Source organism: Oncorhynchus keta, chromosome 36 (genome assembly GCF_023373465.1).
Source record: "Oncorhynchus keta strain PuntledgeMale-10-30-2019 chromosome 36, Oket_V2, whole genome shotgun sequence".
In the NCBI taxonomy this organism is placed as follows: Eukaryota; Metazoa; Chordata; class Actinopteri; order Salmoniformes; family Salmonidae; genus Oncorhynchus; species Oncorhynchus keta.
In genome coordinates, this window is record NC_068456.1 from 23,837,305 (window position 1) to 23,857,179 (window position 19,875).

General features: G+C 43.1%; 2 protein-coding genes across 4 annotated transcripts in view; one reads left to right on the forward strand and one right to left on the reverse strand.

Annotated features, from left to right (window-relative positions):
• Nucleotides 1–18,894, reverse strand: part of mtrf1l (mitochondrial translational release factor 1-like) — a 59,202-nt gene extending 40,308 nt beyond the window's left edge. Inside the window, exon 1 of the mRNA XM_052498690.1 lies at nucleotides 18,872–18,894. The gene's annotated coding sequence lies outside the window, so the exon portion shown is untranslated. The remainder of the gene's footprint in view (nucleotides 1–18,871) is intronic.
• slc29a1a (solute carrier family 29 member 1a) overlaps nucleotides 1–19,875 on the forward strand; it is a 67,329-nt gene that overhangs the window by 20,063 nt on the left and 27,391 nt on the right. Inside the window, exon 1 of one of the 3 annotated variants that reach the window (XM_035754565.2) lies at nucleotides 18,053–18,214. The exons of 1 other annotated variant lie outside the window; for it this stretch is intronic. The gene's annotated coding sequence lies outside the window, so the exon portion shown is untranslated. Of the gene's footprint in view, nucleotides 1–18,052; nucleotides 18,215–19,875 lie in introns of those variants that run through there. One more of the 3 variants, XM_035754568.2, reaches the window with a different exon arrangement.

Consider the following 19,875-nt stretch of genomic DNA (forward strand, 5'->3'; position numbering starts at 1 on the left):
AAATAATGGGGGTGCAAAGGAGCAAAATAAATAAATAAATACAGTAGGAGGAGAGGTAGTTGTTTGGGCTAAATTATATGTGGGCTATGTACAGGTGCAGTAATCTGTGAGCTGCTCTGACAGCTGGTGCTTAAAGCTAGTGAGGGGGATAAGTGTTTCCAGTTTCAGAGATTTTTTGCAGTTCGTTCCAGTCATTGGCAGCAAAGAACTGTAAGGAGAGGCGGCCAAAGTAAGAATTGGTTTTGGGGGTGACCAGAGAGCTGCTGGAGCGTGTGCTACAGTTGGGTGATGCTATGGTGACCAGTGAGGTGAGATAAGGGGGGACTTTACCTACCAGGGTCTTGTAGATGACCTGGAGCCAGTGGGTTTGGCGACGAGTATGAAGCGAGGGCCAGCCAACGAGAGCGTACAGGTCGCAATGGTGGGTAGTATATGGGGCTTTGGTGACAAAACGGATGGCACTGTGAGAGACTGCATCCAATTTGTTGAGTAGGGTATTGGAGGCTATTTTGTAAATGACGTCGCCGAAGTTGAGGATTGGTAGGATGGTCAGTTTTACAAGGGTATGTTTGGCAGCATGAGTGAAGGAGGCTTTGTTGCGAAATAAGGAAGCCAATTCTAGATTTAACTTTGGATTGGAGATGTAATGATGTGAGTCTGGAAGGAGAGTTTACAGTCTAACCAGACACCTAGGTATTTGTAGGGCAGGTGCAGGCGATTGGTTGAAGAGCATGCATTTATTCCAGGTGACTACCTCATGAAGCAGGTTGAGAGATTGCCAAGTGTGTGCAAAGCTGTCATTAAGGTAAAGGGTGGCTACTTTGTAGAACCTCAAATATAAAATATATTTTGATTTGTTTAACACTTTTTTAGTTACTACATGATTCCGTATGTGTTATTTTATAGTTTAAGTCTTCACTATTATTCTCCAATGTAGAAAATCGTAAAAATAAAGAAAAACCTTGGAAACCTTTTTGTGGAGCGATGGGTAACGATGCTTCGTGGGTGACTGTTGTTGATGTGTGCAGAGGGTCCCTGGTTCGCGCCTGGGTATGGGCGAGGGGACGGTCTAAAGTTATACTGTTACATTGATGCTGTTGACCCGGATCACTGGTTGCTGCGGAAAAAGAGGAGGTCAAAAGGTGGGTGAGTGTAATGGATGTGAAACGGCTAGCTAGTTAGCGGTGGTGCGCGCTAAATAGCGTTTCAAATCGGTGACGTCACTTGCTCTGAGACCTTGAAGTAGTGGTTCCCCTTGCTCTGCAAGGGCCGCGGCTTTTGTGGAGCGTGGATGACTGTTGTTGATGTGTACAGAGGGTCCCTGGTTCGCGTCTGGGTATGGGCGAGGGGATGGTCTAAAGTTATACTGTTACATGTGTGCCATTCAGAGGGCAAATAGGCAAGACAGAAGATTTAAGTGCCTTTGAACGGGGTATGGTAGGATGTGCCAGGTGCACGGGCTTGAGTGTGTCAAGAACTGCAGGCCCAACAGTTTCCCATGTGGCTCAAGCAGTGAAGGCTCCTCAGAGGAGGAAGGGGAGGACCATCCTTTTCAGTAAATTTCATAGCAATAGTTCAACATTAAAAACTTTATATATTCACATCACCAAATAATTGATTAAAACACACTGTTTTGCAATGAAGGTTTACAGTAGCCTCAACAGCACTCTATAGGGTAGCACCATTGTGTAGCTGGAGGACAGCTAGTTTCCGTCTTCCTCTGGGTACATTGAGTTCAATAAAAAAAAAACTAAGAGGCTTATGGTTCTCACCCTCTTCCATAGACTTACACAGTAATTATGACAACTTCTGAAGGACTTCCTACAACTTATCAGAGCTCTTGCAGTATGAACTGACATGTTGTCCACCCAATAAAATGATCAGAGAATGAATCTAGTACAGCTCGCTAGCACTGCAGTGCATACAATGTGGTGAGTGGTTGACGAAAAGAGAGAAAAAGACAATAGTTATTGAACAGTTTTGAACAAACTCACTTTAAAAATTAAGAAGCGAGAGAGAGAGAGATATAGCTACATTTATTTATTTTACATTTTTATTTCACTTAGCTAGCAAATGTACCCAGCTAGTTTAGCCTACTCAAACACCCGGCTCAAACAGAGATACATGCTGTATTAGCTAGCTGTCTATGGTTATCCAACACTGGAATTCTTCCAAGTCATGGTAAGCCTTTGGTTTTATTGATTTATTGCCACCGGGGTCCGCCAGTGTAACTGTTCAACTGCTTGCTGACTGTACACTGTACTGCATGATTGTAGCGGGTTTACTGATGTGTTAATTCTAGTAGCTATGTTGACTATGACATTAGCTAATGGTGATGATGATGTAGGCTGTGTGTAGCGGTTAACAGTTATGATATGAAGGTTTGGCTTGGAAAGGTTTTTTCGCCTTGTCACATACAGCTGATGTGTTGTGCACTGAGGTCCACAAGTGAAGGAGAGCGCATAGGTGCGAGAAGGGATTATACATCGAGCAAAATGATCATGCTGTTTGTATGTGGCTCCTATGAAAGTGAACTGGGTTTGCGTGTGATCAGGGTTGTATTCATTCTGACGATTCTGTTGAAAGACATTTCTTAAACGGAAGTAAACGGAATGTTACGGGGATAAACATACCTGAATTTGTCCAATAGAAACTCTCGTTTGCAACTGTTGGACTAATAATTACGCCCAAGATTAACTGGATGCAGGCAAGAGTGTGCAAGGCAGTATTGAATGTGTCACTGTCTGTCACCTTGATTGCTCAATTTGTTTCGCTCGACCTGAAAGTTTCATTCATTGGCTAGGTTGTAGCAACCTCATGATGGGTACAGGGAAAATTTGAGTGTCATATAGTAGCCTAAACATATCAATGTTACACTGAACTGGGTGAATGCCATATGAAAGAAAGTCATCCAATATTCTTTAATAGAAATAATACCATACAAAAAATATATATATAATCGGCACCTTAAACGTCATCGACCGCCACTGGTATCAAGAAAGATCCACCACCCAAAGGACATCTAGCCAACTTGATACAACTGTGGGAAGCGTTGGAGTCAACATGGGCCAGCATGCCAGTGGAATGCTTTCGACACCTTGTAGAGTCCATGCCCCGACGAATTGAGGCTGTTCTGAGGGCAAAAGTGGGTGCAATTCAATATTAGGAACACTCAGTACACTCAGTGTACAGTGGGGCAAAAAAGTATTTAGTCAGCCACCAATTGTGCAAGTTCTCCCACTTAAAAAGATGGCTGGCTCTCACAGACCTGTAACTTCTTCTTTAAGAGGCTCCTCTGTCCTCCAACCGTTACCTGTATTAATGGCACCTGTTTGAACTTGTTAGCAGTATAAAAGACACCTGTCCACAACCTCAAACAGTCACACTCCAAACTCCACTATGGCCAAAGAGCTGTCAAAAGACACCAGAAATAAAATTATAGACCTGCACCAGGCTGGGAAGACTGAATCTGCAATAGGTAAGCAAGCTTGGTTTGAAGAAATCAACTGTGGGAGCAAGTATTAGGAAATGGAAGACATACAAGACCACTAATAATCTCCCTCGAATCTGGGGCTCCACGCAAGATCTCACCCCGTGGGGTCAAAATGATCACAAGAACAGTGAGCAAAAATCCCAGAACCACACGGGGGGACCTAGTGAATGACCTGCAGAGAGCTGGGACCAAAGTAACAAAGCCTACCATCAGTAACACACTACGCCGCCAGGGACTCAAATCCTGCAGTGCCAGACGTGTCCCCCTGCTTAAGCCAGTACATGTCCAGGCCCGTCTAAAGTTTGCTAGAGAGCATTTGGATGATCCAGAAGAAGATTGGGAGAATGTCATATGGTCAGATGAAACCAAAATATAACTTTTTGGTAAAAACTCAACTCGTCGGGTGTGGAGGACAAAGAATGCTGAGTTGGATTCAAATAACCCCATACCTACCGTGAAGCATGGGGGTGGAAACATCATGCTTTGGGGCTGTTTTTCTGCAAAGGGTCCAGGACGACTGATCCGTGTAAAAGAAAGAATGAATGGGGCCATGTATCGTGAGATTTTGAGTGAAACCCTCTTTCCATCAGGAAGGGCATTGAAGATGAAATGTGGCTGGGTCTTTCAGCATGACAATGATCCCAAACATACCGCCCGGGCAACAAAGGAGTGGCTTCGTAAGAAGCATTTCAAGGTCCTGGAGTGGCCTAGCCAGTCTCCAGATCTCAACCCCATAGAAAATCTTTGGAGGGAGTTGAAAGTCCGTGTTGCCCAGCAACAGCCCCAAAACATCACTGCTCTAGAGGAGATCTGCATGGAGGAATGGGCCAAAATACCAGCAACAGTGTGTGGAAACCTTGTGAAGACTTACAGAAAACGTTTGACCTCTGTCATTGCCAACAAAGGGTATATAACAAAGTATTGAGATAAACTTTTGTTATTGACCAAATACTTATTTTCCACCATAATTTGCTAATAAATTCATTAAAATTCCTACAATGTGATTTTCTGGATTTGTTTTCTCATTTTGTCTATCATAGTTGAAGTGTACCTATGATGCAAATTTACAGGCCTCTCTCATCTTTTTAAGTGGGAGAACTTGCACAATTGGTGGTCGACTAAATACCTTTTTGCCCCACTGTATATATATACTGTTTATATACAGTTTAAGTTGGAAGTTTACATACACTTAGTTGGAGTCATTATAACTCATTTTTCAACCACTCCACAAATTTCTTGTGAACAAACTATATATTCTTGTGCATGACACAAGTAATTTTTCCAACAATTGTTTACAGACAGATTATTTCACTTATAATTCACTGTATCACAATTCAGTCAGAAGTTTACATACACTAAATTGACTGTGCCTGCTTGGAAAATTCCAGAAAATGATGTCATGGCTTTAGAAGCTTCTGATAGGCTAATTGACATAAGTTGAGTCAATTGGAGGTGTACATGTGGATCTATTTCAAGGCCTACCTTCAAACTCAGTGTCTCTTTGCTTGACGTCATGGGAAATCAAACAATAGTACGCAAGTATAAACACCATGGGACCACGCAGCCTTCATACCGCTCACGAAGGAGACGTGTTCTGTCTCCTAGAGATGAACGTACATTGGTGCAAAAAGTACAAATCAATCCCAGAAGAACAGCAAAGGTCCTTGTGAAGATGCTGGAGGAAACAGGTACAAAAGTATCTATTTCTACAGTAAAACGAGTCCTATATCGACATAAGCTGAAACCCCACTCAGCAAGGAAGAAGCCACTGCTCCAAAACCACCATAAAAAAAGCCAGACTACGGTTTGCAATAGCACATGGGGACAAAGATCCTACTTTTTGGAGAAATGTCCTCTGATCTGATGAAACAAAAATAGAACTGTTTGGCCATAATGACCATCGTTATGTTTGGAGGAAAAAGGGGGAGGCTTTCAAGCCGATGAACATCATCCCAACCGTGAAGCACGGGGTTGGCAGCATCATGTTTTGGGGGTGCTTTGCTTCAGGAGGGACTGGTACTCTTCACAAAATAGATGGCATCACGAGCCAGGAAAATGATGTGGATATATTGAAGTAACATCTCAAGACATCATTCAGGAAGTTAAAGCTTGATCGCAAATGGGTCTTCCAAATGGACAATGAACTCAAGCATACTTCCAAAGTTGTGGCAAAATGGCTTAAGGACAACAAAGTCAAGGTATTGGAGTGGCCATCACAAAGCCCTGACCTCAATCCTATAGAGAATTAGTGAGCAGAATGGGCCAAAATTCACCCAACTTATTGTGGGAAGCTTGTGGAAGGCTACTCGAAACATTTGACCCAAGTTAAACAATCTAAAGGCAATGCTACCAAATACTAATTGAGTGTATGTAAACGTCTGACCCACTGGGAATGTGATGAAAAAAAAATAAGATAATAAATCACTCGCTACTATTATTCTGACATTTCACATTCTTAAAATAAAGTGCTGATCATAACTGACCTAAGATGGGGAATATTTATTTGGATTAAATGTCAGAAATTGTGAAAAACTGAGTTGAAATGTATTTGGCTAAGGTGTATGTAAACTTCCGACTTCAACTGTATATCCTAGTCTACTTCTTTCAGGTAATACATTGTATGCAGTAGGCCTACTAGCCTTATATTTAGTTCATGAATGATGGGTTATGCATAAACTTCTAATTTATAGCCTCTGTCTCTTGCGTATTACACACCTGCACTCTACTGGCCTCTCTCCTTAAAAAACGCTCCTTAGCTCTTAGAGTCCCAGGAAAAGCTAAACTAGATCTGCTTGCTGGAATAGTTTTATAAATTGTTTCTTATACTAATAGACTGTTGGACGAGGAATGCAATCTCTTGTTTGCTGAATGTGACATACAGCAGCCAATAGAACTCACAGGGAGTTTGAAAGAGGAGAGGATGTGCGATGGAGGTTGACCATAGTAGTTTATTAATCATACCCATAACCATTCGTTCTTTGTGAAGATCATTTGGGCTGTTTTGGGCTTGGGATCATAAAAAGTCTTTAATGTAGGGCTCATAAAAAGTCTTTAATGTATGGCTCATCAGGCTCAGGTGGCATCAGAGTTGAATTTTCTTGCCGATCAAAGATCGAATCTAATCCAGATATTTATATGCTTTAGAATGACACTTCCGTTTTGGGCAGGATATACCGGGTTACTGGGGAGAATGGTCTGGGTCGTTATTGTCTCGGTCGTTCCACCAATGTGGTGTCTTTTGAGAAGTCTAACTTGGTAAAAAAATAATTTACCATAATTCACCAAAGTTGAACTTTCTGTCATAAAGAGCACATGTTCAAATTCATAAAAACCATGTTTTCCATCTCAAGAGGTTAAATAAGAAAATGACTTTAGTATAGCCACCATGCTTCTACATCTGCATTGCTTGTTGTTTGGGGTTTTAGGCTGGGTTTCTGTATAGCACTTTGTGACATCGGCTGATGTAAAAGGGGCTTTATAAATACATTTGATTGATTGATTAATTAAGTGCCAAATAAAGTAACAGAGTTGACGTAACAGGGTTGATGATTTAATCTTAATCAAATAATTGAACTGAACGATTGTTTTAATATGGTGAAACTATTCCTTGTAAATGTTTGGATTAAGTGGGTTGAGATCTTCAGGGTTGACAGAAGGATCCATAATATTTGAGTAATTTTTGCACTTTAGCAAGCCTTTATTCATATGAAAAGAAATCTGATTTATTGAATTATCCATGTGGTCTATATTAAAGAGGAACTTCATTTAAAATAACAGGCTTTTAAAATGTAACATTGTGGCACAATTTCGACTTAATATATCAAAGGGACGCAAAAGGCACCCATTTTAATGGTCCTTGTGGACACCATCATGGCACAGCCCTGCTGCTTTGGCAGAAAAGAGGAGGATGGTTTGGATCAGTCTGACGCCCACCCATCTATTGGTGAATGTTGTATAAGGACAAATGTATTTCAGTTACTACGACTGTGGTATGTGGTTGTCCCACCAAGCTATCTGTAAGTCACTCTGGATAAGAGTGTCTGCTAAATTGCTAAAATGTATGTTGTTTTGGAATCTCTGTGGCTGAGTGTTACTCAAACCTGCTTCCACTCTCACAACACCCCCCCACTGAACCTCTGGAAATATAGTGCATTCAGACAGACATGACTGCAGCATGGTTCCTTTGCCCATAAATGACAACTAATGATATCACTGACATGTTCAGAGCCAAGTGGAACCTGAACCCGTTTAATCTCACATTGATTTGCACGCTCAAGGTTCACTGACTCGACCTGACTGGCCTTTTCCCTGAGTGGTGTCAAGGCATGTGAAACACCATGACAAATGTTTTACACTAAATTATTGGGGCATACATTCTATGTTGACATATGGAGAAAGTTTATATGACAGGCTGTCAGATGGCTATAACCGTGCCTTTCAGAATGACAGGATCCCTGCAAGAGATGAGTGAGTTGACCTTCAGACTAATAGATTGAAAACATCCTGTCATGATATCCTCTTTATCAGCTAAAAATGCAGTGTGAGCCTTGTGGCTGGACAACATATTTTAAACTGCTATTGGTCTATTTAGTTATTTTAACTTACACTTTAGGTTACCTCAGGCCACAGATTCGTCTGGGTTCATGTATTTGTTTGCTCACCCAGATTCGGAAACGTAATCAGAACACGGAGCCAGTCTTCTAGATTCCATTCAACAGCTACAGGAAGAGGATATGGGGATTCTTTCCCCCTGTATGATTAAATGCACTGGACTGTATTGCTTATGGAGCAATGTTATGTGATTCCTGCGGGGGTCCAGTCGATGATAGGTAATAGTATATCATTTTAGGAGTGAACCTAAACGACCCTGAATCCTCTCCATGACATGGACGTGAAGCGGAGTGGACCGATAAGCCCTTTATTCAGTCTACTGCACCACCGGTGTGTGTCTGCTGTCTGCCGTCTTGATGGCTTCAGCAGGTGCCTTCCAGGACCCATGCAAACAATTAGAAAAAGGTCACTAACAATCAGGGCTAATGGGTTGGTAGGACTGTGCTTGGCAACTCACTCTTGTTTTCTTTGGTATCGGTTTAGGTGATGATGGGAAGAGAACAATTGTGTAATGACTTCTGGACAAGGTAACAGGATGTACAGCCCTTCGAGGGTTGAGAATGTTGACCTTTTGTCTTGTGCTCGAATAATAGGGCTCAAAGGGGGAAGAAGGATCTACAGTAAGAAAGAAATCCCCTGCATCTAGATCCCATACATACAGAGCTTGATAGGTAAATATATCATTAAGGACCTAAATTGAGATGGGGGGGGTTCAGATTTCCTTCCCCAACATATGGTGAAGTAATTTCAGCAGTGCCCATGTCATAATGAATAGAGTTCTTTCCGAAGCTCCGTTCCTCTGCCAGGTATGTCACGTACAGGGCACACACAGATACCAACATGCCTTCAGGCACAATTCAACTCCCCCACTGATCCCCCAAAGGCTAAACAGAATGTGCAGTTACACAACACAGCTCTTCTGGGATTTTGATACAGCTGTTGTAGATGTACTTTCAAATTTGCAAAACAAAACATAAGGAACACATCTTGGTCAAATTATTCAGGCAGGTCTGTGAATGAATCTGTTTCAGATTGGCTGTTCTGTCAGATTTTCAATAAATTCCTTAGAGCCTTGATTAAATAAATTAAATGTAGTCATTTAATGTGTAGCAGCCACTGCCACATCCCACATAGCTGTGGATTTTAGAAGAACGCTATGAAAAACATCAGTGGGATTTGCCCAACTGAGACCTCTGTTTTCTTCCTTTACACTTTACACTGTAGCAGTTCAGAGGTAAATCCGTAGGGTTACAGTGTTTTATTCCCTGCAAAAACTAATCCTGCATGGGGTTTAGGGCTCTATCAACTCTTTTAAGAGTTAAAAAGGCTTTCCCAAGGACTTTGTTTCTGTCCTCTCAGTCTTAAATCTCAGTATGTTGTCAGAGACACCACTTTCACTCCTTTTTGTGAATGTGTTTTTTCTTTCTTTGGTTGTTGTGCCACAAACTCAACAGGAAGTTCTAGAATAGGCATTGACTGTATGTTTGTGTTCGTATATTATTGCCTGTCGTTACTAAAATGGGTAGACAGAATTCAAACCAATTTGAGCAAGTAGACATCTTATCATGTCATGATACTGTAACACATGGAAAATGTTAAACTAATTGCACATCTGATATTAAGATCGTGTTACTAACGGAAATAAAGTTGGTTGACTGTTATAGTGGGAGAAATGGAAGTAAGAAGGACAAGCTATACAAATGTAGACAACCACCACAGGTCTCACCCTGCCCATTTTCCCCCCATACTCCGGCCCTGGAAAAACACAGTCAGTGCTGTCCTGTTCTGTGTGCTTAGTGAGTTTTCCATCCTGGAGGAAGCCAAATAAAACAATGTGGCCGAGGTTGGAGAACTAGAGCCAATTATGACGATATACGCATCTTTGTTTTGAGCTCGTTTCAGAAATATAATTAGGTCTACTTCTTTAAGGTGTAATATGGCGTCGGGCCATTAGACTCTAGTGTTTCCCAACTCCGGTCCTCCAGTACCCCGAACAGCACACATTGTTGTTGTAGCCCCAGACAAAAACACCTGATTCAACTTGTCAAGGGCTTGATGTTTAGTAGACTAGTTGAATAAGGAGTGCTTGTCTGGGGCCACAACAAAAATATGTACATTTGGCAGTACTTGAGGACTGGAGTTGGAAAACACTGCATTAGAGGACAGGTTTTGGACCTTCCCTCAGCAGCTAGCCCAGTTCCTTTGTGGGTTAGGGATCTGGGGTGTTTTGAGGGGAAGCTGCCAGATTACACCTCCTCCGATGGTCTCTGTCCAAACCACAGCAGCCTTATTTTAGACTAGACAGGGTGTGGGTGAAAGCAGTTGTACCATAAGAGCAAACAACAGTCTCACACTCGGCATATCCAGTAGAATACTGTCAAAGCCGAACATAAACAACGCTTCAGACAATTCCATTCAAAACACACTAATTCCATTCAACAGCCACAGCAGACAATCTAAAGAGCATTTGGAAACCCACACTCAGAGCAATGCTTTATAGTGTTGTCCGTGGAAAAGGGCTCTCAGAGCGCTACATTTAGACACAAAGCTACAGTGCCTTCAGAAAGTATCCACACCACTTGACTTTTTCTACATTTTGTTATGTTACAGACAGAATTTAAAATAGATTAAATTGAGATTTAGTGTCACTAGCCTACACACAATACCCCGTAATGGCAACGTGGAATTATGTTTTTCAAAATGTTTACAAATGAATTAAAAATGAAAAGCTGAACTGTCTTGAGTCAATATGCTTTCAACCCCTTTGGTATGGCAAGACTAAATAAGGTCAGGAGTAAAAATGTGCTTAATAAGTTGCATGGACTCACTTTGTGTGCAATAAGTGTTTAACATGATTTTTGAATTACTTGGCCTATCCCATCTCTGTACCCCAAACATACAATTATCTGTAAGGTCCCTCAGTCAAGCAGTGAATTTCAAACACAGATTCAACCACAAAGACCAGGGAGATTTTCCAATGCCTCGCAAAGAAGGGCACCTATTGGTAAATGTCAGTAAAAACTGATATTGAATATCTCCCATTTGAGCAAGTTATGAATTACACTTTGGATGGTGTATCAATATACCCAGTCACTACAAAGATACAGGCATCCTTCCTAATTCAGTTGCCGGAGTGTATGGAAACTGCTCAGGGATTTCACCATGAGGCCAATGTTGACTTTAAAACAGATACAGAGTTTAATGGCTGTGATAGGAGAAAACTGAGGATGAAAACTGAGGATGGATCAACAACATTGTAGTTACTCCACAATACTAACCTAAATGACAGAGTAAAAAGAAGGAAGTCTATACATAATACAAATATTCCAAAACATGCGTTCTGTTTGCAATAAGGCAATAAAGTAAATCCAATACGACACATTATTGAGTACCACTCTTCATATTTTCAAGCATAGTGGTGGCTGCATCATGTTATGGGTATGCTTCTAATCGGCAATGATTCGGGAGTTTTTCACGATAAGAATAGAGCTAAGCACAGGCAAAATCCTAGAGGAAAACCTGGATCAGTCTGACCAGACACTGGGAGATGAATTCACCTTTCAGCAGGATAATAATCTAAAAAAACAAGGCCAAATCTACGCTGGAGTTGCTTACTAAACAGACAGTGAATGGCCTAGTTACAATTTTTACTTAAATCGGCTTAAAAATCTATGGGAAGACTTGAACAATTCTGTTTAACTTGATCAACAACCAACTTGTCAGAAGCTGAAGAATTTAAAAAAGAATAATGTACAATCCAGGTGTGCAAAGCTTTTAGAGACACACCCAGAAAGATTCACAGCTGTAATCACTACCAAGGGTGCTTCTACAACGTATTAACTCAGGGGTGTGAATACTTATGTAGTAAATAGGATATTTCTGTATTTAATTTAAAAGAAATATGCAACATTTCTAAAAATATGTTTTCACTTTGGCATGGGGTATTGTGTGTGGGTGAGAAAAAAATTATTGTTTCATTTCAACTGTCAGGCTCTGCAATCATACTGACACCCTGTTCTGTTTCACCTGTCTTTGGGATTGTCTCCACCCCCCCTCCAGGTGTCACCCATCTTTCCCATTATCCCCTGTGTATTTATACCTGTGTTTTCTGTTTGTCAAGTCAACCAGCGTTTTTGTTCTCAGCTCCTGCTTTCCCTAGTCTCTCTTATCTTGCCCGCCTGGTTTTGAGCGTTGCCTGTCCTGACTCTGAGCCCGCCTGCTTGACTACTCTACCTGACCCTTACTGCAGATCTGTACCTTTGCCCCACCTCTGGACTATTAAACCATTGTTAATTCGAGGTTGTCTGCATCTGGGTCTTACCTTCATACCTGATAGTACGAAATGGCCATGTCTGACCCAGCAGACCCGGGCCAGCTGCGCAAGCCATCTCCTCCCAAGGAGCCTCCATTGGTAGGCACGAGGAATTGCTTCGTGGTCTTATGAAGGGGGTCAAAATGTTGGCTGAGCGCCATGACCGGGCGTTGGACATGCTGCTAGAGCATTTCCGCGGGTTGTCTGGGGGGCAGCCTGCCTAAGTTGGTAACACCACTGCCACTCAGTAACTCGGCAGTTAGCAGCATCGCTCCACCTTCCCGGGAGCCCTGTTTACCTCCCCTGAACGCTTTAATGGAGAGCCGAACACCTGTCTGCGTTTTTAGCTCAGTGTTCCCTCATTTTCGAGCTTCCGCCCTCCTCCTTCCCCTCAGATCGCACCAAGATAGCCTACCTCATCACGCTGATGTCTGGGAGGGCTCTCACCTGGGCTACCACCGTATGGGAACAACAGCCGGCCATGTGCGTGAGTCTGGAGGGGTTCGAGGTGAGGAAGGTTTTTAAATCCCCGTTCTCCGGAAGAAAAGCTGCCCGGAAGCTAATTCAGCTCTAGCAGGATGCCCACAGAGATTGCGGGAACAACGGATGGAGAGGAAATTTGATTTTGCTCACACGTCCAGGGATTCCACCTCGCCTCCGCATCATCCCGGAAGTCCCCGAAGGACCCGCTGTCGAGAGCACCCGAGGTATCCCGACCTTCCTTGAGAGTCACCGAAGACGGCCGAGGCACTGTTTCCCAAGCCTATGTAACTAGGCAGGGCTGAGCTATCGCCAGCGGAACGGCAAAACAGGATCAACACAAGGAGCTGTCTGTATTGCGGGACTGTTGGTCATTTTATGTCCTCTGGCCCGGTAAAAGACCAGGCTCACCGGTAGGAGCGAGAACTCTGGTGGGCCATATGGAGAACTTTTCTGATTCCCTTACTCGCACCCCTTTTCATGTCATTCTGCTGGGGAAACCAGTCCAAATCTTTCCGGGTCCTCATTGACTCTGGGCACTCTATAGGTCGGGTCATCCATAACACCACTCCCATCAACTGGTCTACGGGTGTCTCAATGGCATTACTGTGAAGAACCGTTATCTGCTACCATTCATTTCCTTGGCCTTCGAGTCGCTCCAGGGGGCCACAGTTTTCTCCAAGCTGGATCTACGAAACACCTACCACCTGGTGCGGATACGAGAGGGGGACGAGTGGAAGACCGCCTTCAACGCGGCTACGACTATCTGGTTATTCCCTTTGGCCTCACCAACGCCCCTGCCACGTTCCAGGCTTTGGTGAATGATGTTGTCCACGACATATTGAACCGGTTCGTCTTCGTCTACATTGATGACATCCTCGTCTTGTCCTGCTCCCCCCAAGAACACGTGCTCCACAGTCTGACATGTTCTCCAGCGCCTTCTGGTTGTTTGTTAAGGCGGAAAAGTGTGAGTTTCATCGCTCCACCCTTCCCTTTCTTGGCTACACCATCTCTGCTGGGAATGTCCAGATGGATGCCAAGAAGGTGAAAGCAGTGGTGGATTGGCCTCAGTCTACGTGCAGGGTGCAGCTGCAACGCTTCCTGGGGTTCGACAACTTTTATTGCCGCATTATCCGGGGTTACAGCACCCTGGCCTCCCCCTGTCTGCACTCACTTCTACCAAGGTTCCGTTTACGTGGTTCTCTGCCGCTGACCGGGCTTTCCGGAACCTTAAATACCGCTTCACCACTGCTGCTATCCTGGTTCATCCTGACCCGTCCCGTCAGTTCGTGGTGGAGGCCGACGCTTCGGATGTCGGAGTGGTGGCTGTCCTGTCCCAACGTTCTGCCCTGGATCTTAAGCTGCATCCCTGCGCCTTCTTCCCTCACCGCCCCAAAGCCACGGAGAGGAACTTACGAGCTTCTCCCGGTGAAGATGACGTTGAAGGAAACGAGGCACTGGCTAGAAGGGACTGAACATCTGTTCATTGTGTGGACCGGCCACAAAAACCGGCCACAAAAACCTGGAGTATTTTCACACCTCCAAGCACCCTCCAGGCAAGCGAGATGGGCCCTGCTGTTTACCCGGTTCAACTTTTCCCTCACCTACCGGCTGGGTTCCAAGAACGTCAAGCCGGATGCTCTGTCTCACCACTATAAACCCACGGTTATCACCCCAGAGCCCGAGACCATCCTTCCCACCTCGTGCCTGGCGACGGCACTCAGCTGGGGTATAGGGAAACATGTACGGGAGGCGTAACAGTCCCAGCCGAACCCTGGGGGGGCCCAGATAACCAGATGTTTGTCTGACGTTGTCCACTCCGCGGTCCTGGAGTGGGAGCATTCCTCTAGGCTTGCCTGTCACCCAGGCTCTCGTCGGACTCTGGCCTTAGTGCGATAACGCTTTTGGTGGTCTACTATGGTTCTGGATGTTGCCGTGTTTGTCGCCGTCTGCGCACAGAACAAGACTCCTCGGCAAGCTCCGGCTGGTCTTCTCCAACAACTGCCTGTCCCTCACCGTCCCTGGTCCCATTTATCCCTGGATTTTGTCACGGTTCTCCCCCGGTCTGAGGACAACACTGCCATCATCATGACTGTGGTCGACCATGTTCTCCAAATCCACCCACTTCATTCTTCTCCCCAAACTACACTCGACCAAGGAGACGGACGAGCTTATGGTGCAGCACATCTTCTGGTTCCATAGACTCCCGGTGGACATGGTGTCCGACCGGGGTTCGTAGTTCTCGTCCCAGTTCTGGAAGGCGTTCTGCGCGCTCATTGGGTCGTCGGCCAGCCTGTCCTCCGGATTCCACCCCCAGTCCAACGGCCAGTTGAAGCAAGCCAACCAGAACTTAGAGACGACTCTTCGCTAGTCTCCACCAACAACTGATATGGGTTGAGTCAACAACTGATATGGGTTGAGTACGCCTGCAACACCCTTCCTTGCTCTGCCACGGGTCTCTCACCATTCGAGTGTTCCTTGGGATATCAGCCTCCGCTCTTCCCCGAGCAAGAGGAGGAAGTCAGAAATCCCTCTTCCCAGATGTTCATCCGCCGCTGTCGCCATACCTGGAAGAGAGCTTGGGCCGCTCTGTTGAAGACCACCTCCAGGTATAGGCGACAAGTGGATCACCACCGGACCCCTGCTCCACGCTATCGGCTCGGGCAGAGGGTATGGCTCTCCACCCAGGACCTGCCCCTCCTGGTAGACTCCCGTAAACTTTACCCCCGTTTCATTGGCCCGTTCCCCATCTCTAGAGTCATTAGCCCCACTGCTGTTCATCTTTTGTTACCCCTTCCCCCCCGTATTCACCCTACTTTCCATGTGTCTAGGATTAAGCCTGTGAGTGTTCGACCAGTTTTAGCACCTTCAATATCCAACCTCACCCAGGACACTTTGTTACTATTAACAAAGTAGATTGTTGAGTTTTGAGATGACAAAACAGACATGGAATTGTAAAAGTTCCCACACACTTTCAGAGAGTATTTGTTCTTATGGTAAATCTCCCCCAAACATATGTAATTATGTTTCTTTCACCAAGTCTTTCAATTTGGTTGTCGGCAGTGGATAGAGAACATTTCTCAAATCAACTCAAGATTGTGTTTTGACAACAAGTTCCCCTTTTCAGAGTGGAATGTACATGCTCTTTCGGTTGGGAGTGATGATTGCTGCTGACCCATGACCAAGCAGGGCAAGCTGAATGTTCCCATAATACCAGTCAGGTGTATGTCTTCAGACTACACCTCCCTCGTAAGAGCCTAAGTCCTAATGGATGTGCTCTCGCGTTATCTCTCCCTAACTTGATTTGATCTACTGTATGGTTTGAATTGTAAATCACAAGTCAGCCTTGTGACTTGCTGTGCGTGAGTGGTAATTGAGGAGCGATGGTGGTGAATACTTTCACAGTAGGGTCCTAAGGGGTATACGATTGTAAAGTACGTTTTGAACCTTCAATCATGCTGCCATTTGAGACCAAGTGAGTATTTTAAACTGTCCTCAAATGGTTACTTGCACTTTTTATTGACTGTAATTACAGTTGGTAGTAATTTCGATGTAGTCAGATTTTTCATCCGTTTCCTCCATTTGTTTTTCTTTGTTCCCTTAATACAAAAAGTAATACCTTTAAAAAAAAATGCATTGCCTCAAACCATTAAAAAAATTAATTGGCCTAGAGAGAGGCTACACGAATTCACAAGGAGTCAGGAGTAGCTTATCATTTGAAGCATCATTTATCAAGTCATATCAGCCATGGTTCTAAAAATGAAGTCAAATCTGTAAATGAATGAGGTTATCTCAATAATATATTAAAATAATGAAGAAAATCTTTATATTTTGAACCAAGATTGAAGTAGAACTCAATTAACTCTGATCAATCCATGATAAGGGTGTGTTCGAATCGGCAGGAGAGATCTGAGGGTATGCATTTTTTTAAAATTGAGAACTGATAAGCCTGGCCTGTTTTTCTTTCAACACAATGACCCCTAAGGCCCCCCGTAGAATGAAGTAGAACTATCATGTTTACCACAGAGATCTGTATATAATGACGAAATGCTCATGTCTTCATCCTAACAATAGGAGTCGTTGCCCCAAAGGTGGAAAGGCAGGCAAAAGCTTAGGTCCAAAATATGCCCAGAGAAACACATGGGTGTTATTTTGGCGAGCGTAAAACCTCTCGCTTCACCTATTCCTGTCTGGTTACCATTTTGAGAAGGAGAGCGCGAATATGAGGAGGACCGGAGGTCAACTTTGATAGCTTGCTACAACTATAATAGATTTTTATTAAAAACAATATGTTTCTTGCCCATTATGTATTTATCAATTATTGACTTGACAATAAGCCAGATTCAAGTAATTTACATTGTGGTGCTGAAACTTGGAGCAGCTCATTGTGCTGCAGGTAAGCATATTTGAGTAGGCATAATCCATTTCAATGTCTTCATCTAAATGAGACTTTACTAACAACAAGAGGGCTTTGCATTGGAGCCTATTTCTTCCTATGTAAGAAATTAGGCTATAGGCTGCTCTATCCATTGATGTGTCGGTCAATTCCTCCACCCACTATGCACTATTTACATATCCATGTATAAGAAAAATAACAGTACTTAATGCTACAAACAAGCTGTAAAATACCCGGGAAAGATGTGACTGATGCATATGGGGATATTATTTTTTAGTTTATTTGACATTCAGAGGCTGAGCTATAACCTTCTATAGTCGAGGAGACTATAGCAGGGGAAGTGATCAAATTCTGACACTATCAATTGATTAAATGATTCACATACATGTTGTAGAATATATGTTGTATTCAGTGAATGTTATTTGAAAAGTAATGAATTAGCTAAATCAATGCTTTGGTGATAAATAGTATCTTTAGGTTAGGATCACCAAACAGTTAGTGATATTTCTCAGTCATATTGGTCAAGGGGAGAGTCCTATAAATCAGTGATGGGGCGCGTTAGCAGAACACTTCGTTTTGGAAAGTTCAGATATAAACTTGATATGTAAACATAGAGACACGTAGAACAAGGAATCATGTCGGCTCTATTCATGGTATTTATATATGCAAAGTTCAACAACGTATGGTAACTGAACGTGGCCCTGCTGGGGTTTATTCATTACGCCAAGTATGTTGCAAAACGTTTCGTCTGTTGAAAAACGTTGTGCAACAGAAACGGTCAACGGTTTCCGTTACAAGATGTAATGAATACACCCCCTGTCATTCCATGAGCTGGGGGAGATCCATGCGACTCCTCACTATTTCGTAAATTCGGAATCTAATCTGGACAGCGTTGAGGATAGACTACTCTTCTCACGCTAAGGTACTGTTGCCTTAAATTGTATTACAATTTTTGTTGAAAACTACTTGTACATTCATATCAATTGTAGAATATTTTACAAATGAGTAAATTATTGCAGTAACTTGTATCGCTCGCCGAGTAGCTACAATTTATGATTGCGCATTTTGTTTACGAATGAGTGACGTTAGCTAATTTCTTTGAGATGTCGCAATTGTTAGCTAAAAGTAATTCTCATAGCTACACTGTCATTTTTAAATCTTTTTTTACAACATGTTCCCCGCCTTGGTGCTGAAAAATACCGATGGTTTGTTCTAGAAAACTCTGTTGTCCTGATTTGTGAATACATTTAGCGCCAACTTTGAAGCGCGCAAAGCAGTGCGGCTAAAACAAGACAAGGGGACTGTCGGGTTGTGAGTCTGGCTAAACACCCATCTGTTTGTTAACGTTAGGTAGTTGTCCAATTCTTGTGATCGGACGTTGCATTAATGTTTTTTCTTCTTTCTGAGTAAGCACGTTGGCTAGCTCTCCCTGTCAGTTAACAATGCCGAAACTGGTCACGTCTTTGATATAGTTGTGTACTCGCATGACATGTTACTTTCAATGTTTCCCAGAAGACTTGGCTATACTATAGCCTACTATATCCAATTCATAAAAGAAGAATGGTTAGCCCAGCGTTACCTCGCTCGTCTTGGTGCGTGCTGTCGTTCACATGTGTCAGTGCTATTTTTGGTCATCTTCCTTGTGGGTCACGAGAATGGCTTCTTTGTCTTAACATGAACAGCTGATGAACTGCAGCTAACTGAGCTAGTTACTACCATACATTAGTGGTTACTAGCTAGAACACAGACCGCAACCGTGTTCACTCCTATGAGAAATGGGGGGCATGCCACGCAGTTACATTGTATTTAAACATTTACTGTTACTAGTTGCTAATGTCAATATTCAGCGAGCTGGTTGGTGCCTCCCACTGTTCAGAGGCAACTGTCACCAACTCTTGAAGTGTATAGTAAACTAATATGTTGGTAGTTTAGGTAATATACAAAGTAGAGTTGGGCAAAAACGGTATTACAGGTGGTGAAAATCTCACCCCTGCCAGAACCCACTCTTTCTAATTTCCTTAATTTTGTGGCTAGAGTCAAATACTTTGTGGCACACATCAGAGTCAAATAATTTCTATAGAACAAACTATACGTTAGGATAGGCAACCAAAATGAATAATGAATGTACAGTTGGAAGTTTACATACACTTAGGTTGGAGTCATTAAAACTCATTTTTCAACCACTCCACAAATTTCTTGTTAACAAACTATAGTTTTGGCAAGTCGGTTAGGACATCTACTTTGTGCATGACATACTGTAAGTAATTTTTCCAACAATTGTTTACAGACAGATTCTTTCACTTATAATTCACTGTATCACAATTCCAGTGGGTCAGATGTTTACATACACTAAGTTGACTATGCCTTTAATTAAACAGCTTGGAAAATTCCAGAAAATTATGTAATGGCTTTAGAAGTTTCTGATAGGCTAATTTACATCATTTGAGTCAATTGGAGGTGTACCTGTGGATGTATTTTAAGGCCTACCTTCAAACTCAGTGCCTCTTCACTTGACATTGTGGGAAAAATAAAAATAAATCAGCCAAGACCTCAGGGGAAAAAAAGAAAGTGTAGACTTCCACA